Genomic DNA, 14,664 nt, shown 5'->3' on the forward strand with positions numbered 1-14,664 from the left:
CCAATATAACACTGTCTTCTTCATTTTTTTAATGATTTTCAATGTGACACTTAAGATTTTTGATGACTTTTATTTAAGTGACATCTTGAAGTCCATGAACGCAATAACTAAAATGATTCTTTCATAAATGGTAGATTAGAAAGTAATACATAGATCAGTTTAACATTTTTTTCAATTGACTTGGATGTTGCTGGTGGACAGATGGCATTAGTACCAGTCTCTTATGTGTTTACTTTTCAAAAACTTAATCACTTTTCACATAGACTGCATTTTGCATGAAAATACAAAGCAAAATACTTATAGCAAGTCATCTAAATATTTCATCAGAAGAGACACCTCATCTAAGCTTTTATTAAAGACCTACAATGTCCAAAGGTGCTAGTGGGAGCCAGGAGTTATTTCTCCTCTAGTCTTAGCTCCACACGACTGAGGTGGAGTCTTTAGTAACACCTCACTAATTCACATATATTTCCTGTCATAAGCCATTATCCCAGCTGCAGTTTAAAGTGTCCCTCGACATATCCAAAGTCATGTTTCACTCGTGTATAATAACGGTCTTATGTCTGACTCAGACAGGTTTCATCAGTGTCCTGATTGGTCATCTCCCTTGTTGAAGATGGCAAATCCAGAGCTCTGCTGTTCCACTCATACCCTCCTCCTTGCTGGTTCATTAACTGACCCTGGTTTGTTGTCAGGATCTTATACAGCTCTACCGAGAGCTGGCAAATTATTCCCATTTAAGTATGCTGGGGAAATCCAACACTGTTAATTCTGCTTTACTCATCTCACCGAACACCTATGCATTTTGAACTGTCATGCTGCCTTCAAGGGATAAAATAAAAGGTCATTACCTCTGCTCAACATCTTATCATTAGACACGTACTCTATGAGACAATAATTGTATAATTCCAGAAGCAAAAAAAGAAATGCAGAAATGATGTAACATGAAGGTGATTAAACACTGCAGGCCACCAATGTGTACCCAATGGTGGTGTAATAACCCAACACTGGCAAAAACGAGAACAAGAAAAAGCCTGCTATTTCCATTTACTGAAAATTAAACAGCAAAATATACTTAACACTGCGTAACTGTGATATCAAAATGAGACTTCACACTGCATTTCATGTATTTTCTCTGCACATTTATGGTGCAACATTTTCAGCCTAGGTTGTGTACACTGACAAACTTCGGATGGAACCATTAGCTGTTCTATTTTGTAACTCTACTGAAGAGTCTCTAAAATAATATATTGAACTGCTTGCATTATAACCAAACTGGAAAGGACAGCATTACACAAGCCAGAGCTTATTTTACGATTAGCACAGATTATTTTATCATTTTCCATTAGACAATGGAAAACATTGCTATGGATGTCTGGTGCAAAACAAAAAATATGCAAACGTCAGTAATAGTTGTTTCAAACCAATTATGCAGAAGAGTTCCAGAGTTATTGTGCCAAATAAGAAGCACACACTACAAATAAGATGTGTTTTTAATCTGCTTCTCTTGTATTTTATCTTAATATTTCTACACTGGGAAAATGTTTAAGTAATTCCCTGTAGTTCAAACTATGTATATAACCATATTTTGATGTATGAATCAGCCTAATGATTACTTTAATGCTGCATTTATATGAGACTTCATTTGAAAAAAATGCCATTTTCAAATTATTCCAGATTAAATATATATTTTAAGTATCTATAGGATCCAGCATATTACAATAACATAGGTAATCTTAACATCACATGGTTCTAATGCTGCTGATTTGTGTACGGTCCATCTACTATACATTGCATTATTAAAAGGAAATTATAAATGGCAATTTCATTTGAAATAATCATAACTACACAAAGAATCAAACACCTGTGCAAGACACGAGCGTAGTAATACAGATATTTATGAAATACAGCTTTAAAATGCTAATCCTATTCCCAGTAAAATTTGTACTCATAATTATGACACTGTTGCAAAATTATATCGAGTAATTATACTAATTAAGCGTTAGACTGAGTTTGGTAACGTGGCTCAAACTGTTGTCAAAGGCATGCTGTTATACTAAAGAGCAAGTCACAGCATAATGAAGTAACCATCGCACACACCAATGACATTAATTAAAAAGTAAATGTCAGCGGAAGATCTGACTGCAGCTCAGTAATGACATTTTTGCCAGCATGATTACACAAATGAACAACAGTATATCACGCTTTCTTAAAATGTTAGCATACAAGGCAAAGAAATGCACTGAGTGCAAACATTACTTATCTAGCCTTGTGATTTGTAGAGAGTGCTGCATTTTACTTCTAGCAAAACAGCCTGGTAGAGACATTGCTTCAGGCATGTTTTTCCATCTGCATTTCCCTGGAACTGGCAGGTCACTATACTCAGAATGCTGTATTATTACCCATTTTACATAAAAGTGACCCATTTCTACAAGAGTTCAGCTTTCACTTAAATATTGTGGTGCTAGTTTCACCTCACACTCCCACTCAGACATGTAGTAAAGTATGGCTGAACTTTTAAAGTCAGTGAACATTCTTTATGACTGTGGATACTTATAAACAGCCATTAAGAAGTTTACAGTACTTATAACTGAACTGGAAATATGTCTATCACTCTTTTAAAACCAAAAATTTAACAGGTAGTACTAAACAGTCATGCACATAACATACTTTGATGTGTGCTCAACACCACTACACTTCTATGTGACTGATTTTATGAAAAATTACACGACATCTAATATAATTCACAACATAATCAATTTAATACATCACAATATAATCATACAGTTTGCTATATTCAGGTGTTTTATAAATGAATCTCATGTTGATGTACAGTTTTCTGTTACTATTCATGAACTCCAGGCGGAATATGCAGTCACGTGTGATGAATACCAGATCCTGGTAAACAAATACAAATGTGTAAATAATACTTTTCTGCTTAAGTTTGGGAATACGCATGTTTTTTTTTTTTTTTTAATATTTTTGAAAAAAAAATGAAGTCTGTTCCATTCCACAGTACCACAAAACATTTGCCCTACATAAAATATAATAAAACAGATGAGGGCGAAACACGGCTCGCAGATAAAAGAACCAAATGGCATCAATCCAAAAACAAGATATCAAAAGTCCAGTCCCATGAACAATAGACAAATCCAGTGGAGGTAAAAAGCTGTAGTTTATTCCAAACAGGTACCAGAGTTAGCACTTTCACCTTTCGGCTTCTTCAGACTCAATAAAAGGTACAAAATTGCTAGATCTTAAATACCATTCAAGGCGGGAAACATTAATTAATTAAAGCACATTCACAAGCAATATACCATTTAAAGAAATACATTCAAAAAGAAAGAAAGAAAGAAAATGCCCTATAACTAATACATCATAATCATATACATGGTTCAAATAAGCAGCATATATATGTACACACACATATATAAAATATATAAAAAAATATGAAAAATGTGAAATAACATCCCAAAACATTCAAATAGAATATACAATATAAAAACAATAAAATAATTAATACACTATGAGACAACACATATACTTGACACAGAATACATAATGAAGAAACCTAAAATCCTATATGACTAAACTATGTAATTTTCAATTTCCTCATCCTCAAAAAAGGTTTCAGAGATAATTTAGCTTTCAGGCCAGGACAAACATCTGACCTGAGCTTCATAATCCATATATTCTCTCTGTTCTCCATCTGTGTCCTAATGTCTCCTCCACGACTGGTAACATTAATGGCCTCTATGATCCTAAAACTGAATGAATGAATATCATCTGTATCTAACACATGTTTTGCCAATGCATTGGTTTTATTCCTAATTCTGATGTTATAGAGATCTCGTCTAGCTACGTGCAACACCTGTTCGTCATTTTATATTGGCAAAACGAACAGAAGTTTAAGGGACAGGATACGTGAACACCTTTATAACATCAGAATTAGGAATAAAACCAATGCATTGGCAAAACATGTGTTAGATACAGATGATACTCATTCATTCAGTTTTAGGATCATAGAGGCCATTAATGTTACCAGTCGTGGAGGAGACATTAGGACACAGACGGAGAACAGAGAGAATATATGGATTATGAAGCTCAGGTCAGATGTTTGTCCTGGCCTGAATGCTAAATTATCTCTGAAACCTTTTTTGAGGATGAGGAAATTGAAAATTACATAGTTTAGTCATACAGGATTTTAGGTTTCTTCATTATCTATTCTGTGTCAAGTATATCTTGAACCATCTTCTCTTACTCTGTTTCTCCTCCACTCTTTTCATCTCTACCCTATTCAGTTCTGTTCCTTTTACTGTTCAGATTTAAGTATGTACATTTTTGTACAATTGTGGATATTTAATGAACTGCATATTGTAAACTTGTTTCTCTTTTAAATTATCTTTCATTCTTTTTGTTTTTGTAATTTCTGATTTAGCTATATCTTAGAGTAGTACATTTTTTATGTAATGTACTTAGTAAATAGTGGAGCTTTTCTCCTCGGGCCTCTGCTGAAAATGGACATGTATCCAGCCAGACTAGCCCGGTCAACAAATGTAAAATAAAAATAAAATAAATAAATAAGCATATGTGTTGTCTCATAGTGTATTATTTATTTTATTGTTTTTATACTGTATATTCTATTTGAATGTTTTGGGATGTTATTTCACATTTTTCATATATTTTTTATATATTTTATATATGTGTGTGTACATATATATGCTGCTTATTTGAACAATGTATATGATTATGATGTATTAGTTATAGGGCATTTTCTTTCTTTCTTTCTTTTTGAATGTATTTCTTTAAATGGTATATTGCTTGTGGATGTGCTTTAATTAATTAATGTTTCCCGCCTTGAATGGTATTTAAGATCTAGCAATTTTGTACCTTTTATTGAGTCTGAAGAAGCCGAAAGGTGAAAGTGCTAACTCTGGTACCTGTTTGGAATAAACTACAGCTTTTTACCTCCACTGGATTTGTCTATTGTTCATGGGACTGGACTTTTGATATCTTGTTTTTGGATTGATGCCATTTGGTTCTTTTATCTGCGAGCCGTGTTTCGCCCTCATCTGTTTTATTATATTTTATTTCTTTATTGCTGTTTGGTTTGGGCGTTCACTCTGTTTCATATATTTTTTTATTCATTTGCCCTACATAGATGAAACTTTATTTGTACAAGTACAATCGATATACTGTCATAATGTACCTCTTATCGTGGGTGGTCATTGTTCACACTGAAATGGTAGCAGAATTGTTTTTATTTGTTTTGATGACACAAACATGAAACAAGAAAACTGTAAAAGGTGTGGGGCAACAACAGAATAATGTAAACAAAGTATTCCGGGGAAACTTAGATGACTCGCTTATAGAAGTCCTGAAACAGGCTGACATGGCGAAAAGGAGTCAAAATAGCAGAGAATAAGATTTCACAGCAGATTTTAGCTAAGAAGGTCATGGACCGAATTTTGAAACACCATCTTATTTAGGTGAAAGTGGGAGGGCTAAAGGTAAAGTACAAACAGAAGGGGAATGGGTTAGGAGGGTGGCCTAATGGTTAAGGTGTTTGCCTTGCAAACACAAGGTGCAGGGTTTGAGTCTCACAAGGGACAATTGGCTAGGCTTAAAATGTCTCACAAAGGCAGTTAGCTTAGTACTAACCTATGAACCTATAAAGGACATGGCTGGATGCTGAAAAGGGGGCACTTCAAGTTACCCTTAAAGAAGCATTACCTTACTGAGAGGGTGGCAGAGCAGCAGAATATTCTGTCTGAGGTACTGTTGCAGTGGTAGGTTGGTAGGTCATCAGACAGTATTGAGGGTGGTCAAAATACCAGAGGAGAGTAAGGAGATTATGGGCTGGGGGTAGGTTAGCAGGAGGGTTGGCTGCATCACTTAGAGTGACACGTAACAGCATCAGCCTCTTTCTGTTTCTGCTGTCATTTATTCATCTGTACATGTTTGTGTTTACAATATACCAATAACAAAACAAATACTAACATGGAAAACACTCAGCCTTGATTGCCAGAAGATCAAATGTATATACTTCAGTACTATTATGAGAGTGCACAAAGGACCGAGCCCAACAGCACCCTCACTATACATAACGGCTCCCTATTGAAATGGACTTGCAATGCTGACAGAGGCAGATCCAGAACTAGGAGACCAAGGCAGTCGCTTAGGGCCCACTGGCCAGGGGGCTGCCACAAACTTTTATTTCTTCTTTACAAATGCATTCTGTGTGCATTACATTTATTCTTTAATGATGTAAGCAGATTGTGTCCTTAGTAGCATCTGTGTATGGGCCTTTAGTAAGATGCTTACACATTTAAACTGGAATGGTGTGGAGCACATGAGTTTGTTTTGAAATGAGCAGCAGGAAGAATGGATTTTCTGGACAAACGTTATCCTGTAGGTTAGATTTGTGTGTGTGTGTGTGTGTGTGTGTGTGTGTGTGTGTGTGTGTGTGTGTGTGTGTGTGTGTGTGTGTGTGTGTGTGTGTGTGTTTGTAAGTGTGTAATGCCCTAGTTAGGGGTGGCAGGTTAGTTAATTTAACCTGGCTCAAGCTCAAACCCTGTACCTTAGTTACAGGAGACAATAATCCTTCACACTAAGTACCAGAATATTAGTTTCAATGGATTATTCAAGGAATTATAAGCTTCAGTACATTTTCAAGGAATTTTGAGCTTCAAGAGAAGAGAAGTTTACTGATGCTCAGGCTAAGATTGCTTTTAATGTGGATCTGTTTTGTTTAGCAAATGGTCATTACTGTTTGCGCTAGAGAAATCAAACGCAGTGTTAGTAGCACAACAGGTAGCATACTTACTTTTGATGCAGAAATCTGTGGGTTCTACTCCCACACCAGGTGGATTGCTGATGCTGTGTTGTACTTTAAGAGAGGGTGGGCTACTACAGTCCTCAGTGTGTCCTCGTTTAAATGAGATGCCTTGTAACTATGCACCTGTTGTCAGTTTGCCATCCATTTTCATTGCAATATTATCAGCTCACCAATCATTTTAATGTAACATGGGCAATTCATTCTTTGAGGGCGGCAGGCACTGAACTAGTAGAGGAAACACTGAAATATAAAGTTGTTTGCCAGTAGCAACTTTTTCATTAATTACAGATCTCTTTAATGTGGAATTATTCTGATGGCTTTTACTTCTGCAGAGAATGTGTACATTGAGTGATATTGAAGGATTATAATGACAGACAGTTGAGGAGCCTTTTATGGTTGAAATGTTCTGACATGGGCACTTCTGTTACTATTGGTTCATAAGTTTTGTTTCATTGCTTACTGGAAAAATGGTCAAAACTACAAATTTAAATTTAAAACACACTCTAACAAGTGGTGCTGTATTATACAAGGAATATAATTTAATACAATTAGGAAGGTGAATCAAAAAACACATGCATGTATGCATGGTCCTAAAAATGTTTGCTAGGGGCCTATGCTTTGAAAACAGCCCAAAGGTAAACTTAATCTGCTAGTGGCCAGAAGCATTTTCTTTGAATGTGGGTTTCAATGTTGTTTCGATGAATATGAATTTCAATGGCAGAGAAGTTTACTGTTAATGCTAAGTCTGTTTTTACTGTAAGACTATATTATTTTGTTTAGCAAATGTCTATGGTGTTTGTGCTATGAAATAAATGTTTAAATTAAATCAAAATGTCTTTTATCATAGTATACGTAAAGAAAAAATAATATGTACACTGGCAGGTTTGAAAAGTGTTTATGTTAAGGAGAAATAGCCAATTAATGGGGCATTGGCATGGCTGGGGGACCTGCTGCGGGGGCTAAGGGGGCTGCTAGGATCCCCACTCCATTACCCTGCCCAGGGCTCCATTTGACTATGATCCTGCTCTGAATGCCAATTCTTAAAATGCAGAAAAAAAACTGAAGACAGAGTAAAAGATCAAATATTGAGCTCCTTTACACTTGTTTTGGAAGAAGGACAAGCCCTCTCCCTACATACAACCCGATTAAGGAGACAATTCCCCACACCCCTGAACTTATATATGCAAGCAGCCACATCACCATACTGGAGCGAAGTGGGAATATTCTGAAAAATGTCAGTCTCAGACTTTGTATACATGTTTGAATTTTTGGCTGTTCACTTTTCACAGTTGAGCACTCAACATTGCAAGTCTCAGCAATTCAAATGGTTACCCTTGATAACTTCAGCATACAACATGCAATTTCATTCAAATACTTAGCCTTGCCCAGTTTTATTAAAAAGGACCATGAGCATCAGTCTTCTAAAATTCAAAATAAAGGCAACTAGGAAATGTCTGCCAACACATGTTATGATTTCTAACCACTAAGGTGGGGACAGAATTGGCAAAGGAATTGTGTAACCCCAGTTTGAAGATGGCCTGCCTCTGCTGGCTTTGTCTTCTATTAAATTGCCTCTGATCTACAAACACTCTCAAACTGAATACGCAGGTTCACTCTACTTTTGCCTGCTAATGGGCATCCATGTCACTTCTTTGCATGTGCAAACTACCTCCCTATAGGAAAATGGTCTAATCTACAATACTGGTACTTCACAACTCTCACGTAAACTGACTACCTCAACACTATCCTATGTACTGTGTTCTTGGTCAAACAATGCTGTCATCTTCCAATGACTCATAAGAACACTGTGTACTTCAGACCACACCTTTTCTCTCATTCCTTCCTCAGACCATGCCTTTTCTCTCATTCCTTCCTCAGACCATGCCTTTTCTCTCATTCCTTCCTCAGACCATGTCTTTTCCCTCATTCCTCCCTCAGACCCCAACTTTTCCCTCATTGCTACATCAGACCATGCTTTTCCATCTTTGGTACTAAATTATGAGGTGACCTGCTAAATAAAATCAGAACCTGTTTTTTTCTCTTCAGAATTCAGAGCAAAGCTCCTTCAACACCTTTAAGAAAAAAAAGCCAAATATACCTGTTTATAGTACCAGTGCATTACCTAAAATTATACTCAAACATAGAATCATTCAACCATTTCTATACCTACAAATATCTAACCCGAGGAAACTACATTACTTGCATTTACATAACATATTTAGATATACTAGCATTCCGACTATAGTATAATATGCTAATTATACCCTTCTGTTACCTAAATATTTAGGTTCACTAAACCTTTTAACTACATTGGCTATCAACTATGCTTACCATGTGGAGTAATCATGTACTTGTATCCTGAGATAATATTGTGGTAACTAACTTTCCAGGGCAGAAGACCGTATCTTCTCTAATAATTATCTGTGCTTTGAAGAGTGCTTATATGTGAATGATACTCCCTGGTACTCAGTTATGTCACATGTTATACAGGTATTGGAAATAGAATGAATATAATTTACATAGTCAGATTATACACTTATCTAACTTTGTGTGAGCTATATGTTTTGTTTAGAAGACTTAGGTAGGCTGGATATTTGAATTGTGTAGCAAAATGTTTGGTGCTGGTATTTACTGTTACATCTTTCCTGCTGAGAGCTCACAAAACTGTAACCATTTAGAAACCCTGTTGTTATGTGCATTAATAACTGCATTATTTCAATGTATTATAAATAGCAAACCAACTGTATGTGGTACACTATTTTTGTGTGTTGTACAATATTGTTGTAATTTAATGTCCAGACTGAAGATGAAATGGATCACTGTAATCAGCTCCAGGAAGATAGAAGGGAGGAGAAAGTACTGACCGTGGATGAAAATAGGGTAATATTGTCTTACAAAGGCTACATTTTCAATTATACCAACAGACCCATTATGATACAACATTATTTTTGTCCTAAAAAAGGTTTAAATTTGTATCCACTAATAATTCTGACATAGCTGATTCTTTGTTACAGTTGAAATTGTTTACTAAGAAATTAAACCTAGCAGCATATTTTTATGAGAAGAACAAAAGTAATGCTGAAGATGGTATGACCACAATTACTGGTGAAACAATTAAAAGGAAAAGTGTGTTTAATCCTGCATTAAATCCTATTATTAATATATTTGAGAAAGCTGTAACTGTGAGGACATTTGTAATACGGATACTGGTTTTAAAGGTCGATTCCCTCATTTTAATCTTACCCCCCAGGAAAAGGTGTTGCTGGATGCTTTATTGAAGGCAGATTCTTGTACGTTATAAAACCAGATAAAGGGGGTGGAACTGTCTTGTTTGACTCTACAGATTATTCCAGCGCTAAGTTTATTATATATCACAACACTGACACCTCTACTCCAATGTCGAAAAATCAGATCAATATTGCATACTACAAAACTGACTCTTATTTGGAAGATTATTTGATCAATCAGAGAATTGATTCTGAGGCTTACACATTTTTGACAAATTCTAAACTTATTATTCCCACTATATTTGGTATACCAAAGATACGTAAAGACATTAGGAAACCCCCATTTAGACGACCAGTTGCCGTTCAAAACTCGGAGACCTATCTCTTGGCGGTCTTAATTGTCAGATGGCTTAAACATATTTGTAATATAGTACCCCATTTATTGAGATATTCTTGGCACCTTTTAGATGTTTAAAGAGTAATATCTGGAAAGACAATCTCATTTTCTTAACTACTGATGTTACGGATTTGTTTTCCATCATTCCTAAGGATGAGGGTTTAGAGTTTTGTTATGACAGCTTAAAGGATTATGAGTTTTTAACAAATGAGAAAATTAACCTGATAATTTAGATGACATCCCTTGTGGTACACCGCAATTACATTTTTTTGAAGGTGAACTTTTCAAGCAAACCCGGGGGGTAGCTATGGGTGCATCCTGCACCCCAGTATTTGCCAACCTAATTTTGCTTGCATGGGAAAAAAGATACATATTTAATAATTCATTTTTTTTAAATATGTTCATCTATATCTCAGATTTTTGGACAACATTTTTATTTTATGGGATGGTCCTGAATTGTATACATTTTGACGACTATTTGATCAACACCACTAAGATTTTAAAATGTACTTCACATCATGACAAGGGGAAGATTAGTTATCTGGAGACATTAATTTTGCACACCAATACAGGGTTCAAATCAAAAATGTACATGAAACCTATATTTTCTAATTCATGCTTATACTGTTCAGGTTTTCACCCTTTATTATACGAAAAGAGTCCTGTAAAAGACCAATGCATCAGGGTAGCCGGAGTGATATCACATTTAGAAGACATTTTGGGTGAACATTTTACAGTCACTAACATGTTTATTGCTAGAAGTGACCCTGAAAAACTGGTGAAAGATTTTAGCAACCACATGCAATCTAAATGGGGTGGCAAGTAAACTCTATCAGGAGTTGATTTGGTTGATATGCCCTATATGCCCCATATGGCATCCCCAATGGGGTATGAACTTTCCATAGTTATCCAATATAATCATCTTTCTACAGAAATTAAACATATTGTACAGAAAAACTGGACCATTTTTAAAGCAAATCCGTTACTTTTTAGATTGTTGGGATCAGAACCAGTTTTTGTATACGAGATGGACTATAATTTTAAAAACATGCTTGAAAGTAATTACAATATTGAGACGGCTGCCACTGGACAGTAATCAAGTACTACCGGTGTGGTTTTGGTAACTAATGCCCAGATATTTTATTAGGGAGAGTTTAACTTTGGACAATATTTTAAAATATATTCATTTTTATTTGTTTATTTTACATTTGTTTGCTGGGAAAGTCCGACTGTGTGTTTTCAGCACAGGCCAGGGGAGAAAAGCTCCATAAACAAAAACAGACAGAATTATTATAAAGGCAAGTTGAACAATTTGTAAAAAAAAAAAAAAAAATCTTATAACACAGTCAAAAATGATGCCGTGTATACAACTATAGTGACACAATAGGAATGTATAGTATAAGGAAAATACAAGTAGACTTATCATTTTGTTAAGCACAGTTAGATATCTGTTATAAGGTAGATGTAAAACTAAAGATTATAAGGTAAAAACTTACACAGACTAGAAGAATGTCTTGCCTATAGGAGCTACTGTCTTTGAAATTAAAAGTATATGGGTTGTGATGGAACTGGTTTGGATGGTAATTAAAGGGTATAGAATCCAGAAGACAGTAAAATCAGAATGGTTACTAGATTCACACTGTGTGTTAAAGTACTTTAGGAAATAAATGTTTATCTTGGACAGTAGAAGTAATTAGGGAAAGTATGTTTTATCCTGGAGAATTACATGGGCAAAGCCATTTGTTAGTCAGTTGGTCTTTCAGCATATTTTACGTGAGTGATATTAGTGCAAGTTCTTAGTTCTAGAGGTAAGCAGTTCCAGATTTTGGCTACATAACTAGAGTAAAGAGTGTCACCTGGGGGATTTGTACATTTGCTAACTTTTAGTAAGGATTTGCTGGTGGAGCGTAATGGTCTATGGTTAGAATATGGTTCTAGAAGGTTTTGTAGGATAGGTGTTTTGCCTGGCTGGTTAAATAATTTGTGTGCCATGGTCAGCTGGTTGTAGTGTAGAAGATGTGGGAATTCTACCCAAGATAGTTTTTTTTTTTTTTAGTACTAGACAGTGATGTGTTCTATATGGGGAGTCAGCGGCAAATTTAGCTATTTTGTTATAAAGTTTTGAGTTGAGAGTAGATGAGCTCTTGCAATGATTGTTCAATTATTGTTGGTTAGCAATTGTTTCTTTTTATATAGAGTACCCAGTTTTTTGTGTACTTTCTTAATAGCTTGTGATATGTGTTGGTCGAATCTCATGTTATGGTCAATAATGACACCTAGAAGTTTGGCCTGTGTAATGGGTTCAATAGTTATGTTACCTGCAGCAGTTATGGAATAGTTGGAAGTGGGTTCAGCGGCTCTAGTAGGTTGGAAGATTATTAGCTTGGTTTTATTAGGGTTGAGTACAAGCTATGTGTTAGAAAACCATGTTTCCAGTGCTGTGAAGGATTTTTGTGTTTTTTCCTGTAGTTATTGAAGGGGCTGGGTTGTGCATATTAGTGAGGAATCATCTTCATATTGGACTAATGTAGCTAGAGAAGTAGCTGTGTTGAGATTATTAGTGAAGATATTGAAAAGAAGTGGACCAAGAATGGAGCTTTGAGGTATTCCTAATGTGACTGGCATGCAAATCTGGTTAGCCAAATGTCCTGTTTGTCAGGTTTTGAGATTAGTGAAGTAGATGCCATACAGAAGAGGACCCAGTACAGACCCCTACTGGACTCTACTAGTTTCATTAAGGCTATCGTAGAGGCACCTGCCATATGAGCGATGTGTGTTCTGTTTTTCAGCCAAAAGACTCTCCGTCTTACCACAAAAGGGTTTGCGTTTAAAGCAGCTGGATCCTTTACAATTCTGGAATGAGATATGGTACTGAATGCTTTGGCCAGACAGCAATAAGCTTTATAAGCAGCAGAACCACCACCAACAGCTTGCTGGATCCTATCAAATAAGTTAATAGAACTTAACAGGCACGATTTCCCCTTGATGAGTCAAACTGATGTGGGTCAAGGCTAAAGAGATTCTTGATACCATAATTAATGAGATTGTTTGTGATATGCTCCGCAGCTTTAGAGATCAGACTCAAAAGGCTGAATTGGGTATAAATATCGGGGTCCGTAGTAGGGTCCCCCCTTGTGTAAGGACATCAGCACAGCAATGTAGCAGCATTTGGGAACATAGCCTTTGTGTAGTTAAGCTTAGGTTAAACAATTTAAAGAGACGTTCAGCAACACCATGTTGGATGTTGTTTACTAAGCCCCCATGAATTGTCAGGACTAATGGAGGATGTGTTTTGGTAACACCATAAGAACATGTTACTTAATAATGAGAGGGAGTATAAAGGTATTCTGAAATGATTGGTCTTTGAATAGAGATTTTAGATGACGTTTTTGATTAAATTATTCACTATTATGTTTGCAATGTCACTGGAATCAGGGTTGAGAGCTCCATTAAGATAACATTCAGAGTAATGTTGACTGTAATTTCTTATTTTTCTAACAGAAATAAAGAAGGACTTCTATGAATCCATCACTTCAGAAGCTCATTTCAGTTCATTGCTTCCTTTAGTAGTTCTTAGTGCTTTCCAGTTTCCTGGTGATATTGTTATTCTATCCTAATTGTGAGGATTTCTAGCCTTACTGTACAGTTTATGGAGGTTTTTCTCTTGTGTAATAGTTTGTTGATATTGGTTGATTGGAGGGGGGGGGGCTGTTGCTTTAAAATTTTCCATTGTATTTGGCTCTGTATGGGACTGCTAGATTTCTGCGATCTATGCATTCTTCTAAGTAGGCATAAAACTCCAAGTGAAACTAGTTGCTGTGTCATGGGAAAATGCTGAGCTTTTATCATAAAATTGTATAAGGTTCACTCTTTGAAGTCCTTAAGTATATTGGTTATATAGGTGATTAGTCTACTTCTGAAAGTAAATGTCAGACATTTATGTTCCGACTCAGCCGGTGAAAGAACAATTAGGGGAGTGAAACAGGTAAAAGCTACATTTATGAGGACATATTTTTGCCTCAGATGGGTCAGTAACTAATCCAATGAAATCCTGTTTATAAAATTCAAAAATCTCCTGGTATACCCTATGCTAGAGGTACAGGTGTTTCAAACTGTGTCAGGGTAATTAAAGTCACCTAGGATTCTGCAGTCATTACTTATAGGACTGCTTACAAAAATTCCAGGAATCTAACATGATCATA

General features: G+C 35.8%; 1 protein-coding gene across 1 annotated transcript in view; it reads right to left on the minus strand.

The window, feature by feature from the left end:
- The window catches only part of LOC122799703 (A disintegrin and metalloproteinase with thrombospondin motifs 2-like), a 2,689,413-nt gene that overhangs the window by 487,226 nt on the left and 2,187,523 nt on the right, over positions 1 to 14,664 (minus strand). The gene's annotated exons all lie outside the window — the stretch shown is intronic.

Source organism: Protopterus annectens, chromosome 4.part0, assembly GCF_019279795.1.
Source record: "Protopterus annectens isolate FY-2018-M chromosome 4.part0, PAN1.0, whole genome shotgun sequence".
Taxonomy (NCBI): Eukaryota; Metazoa; Chordata; order Ceratodontiformes; family Protopteridae; genus Protopterus; species Protopterus annectens.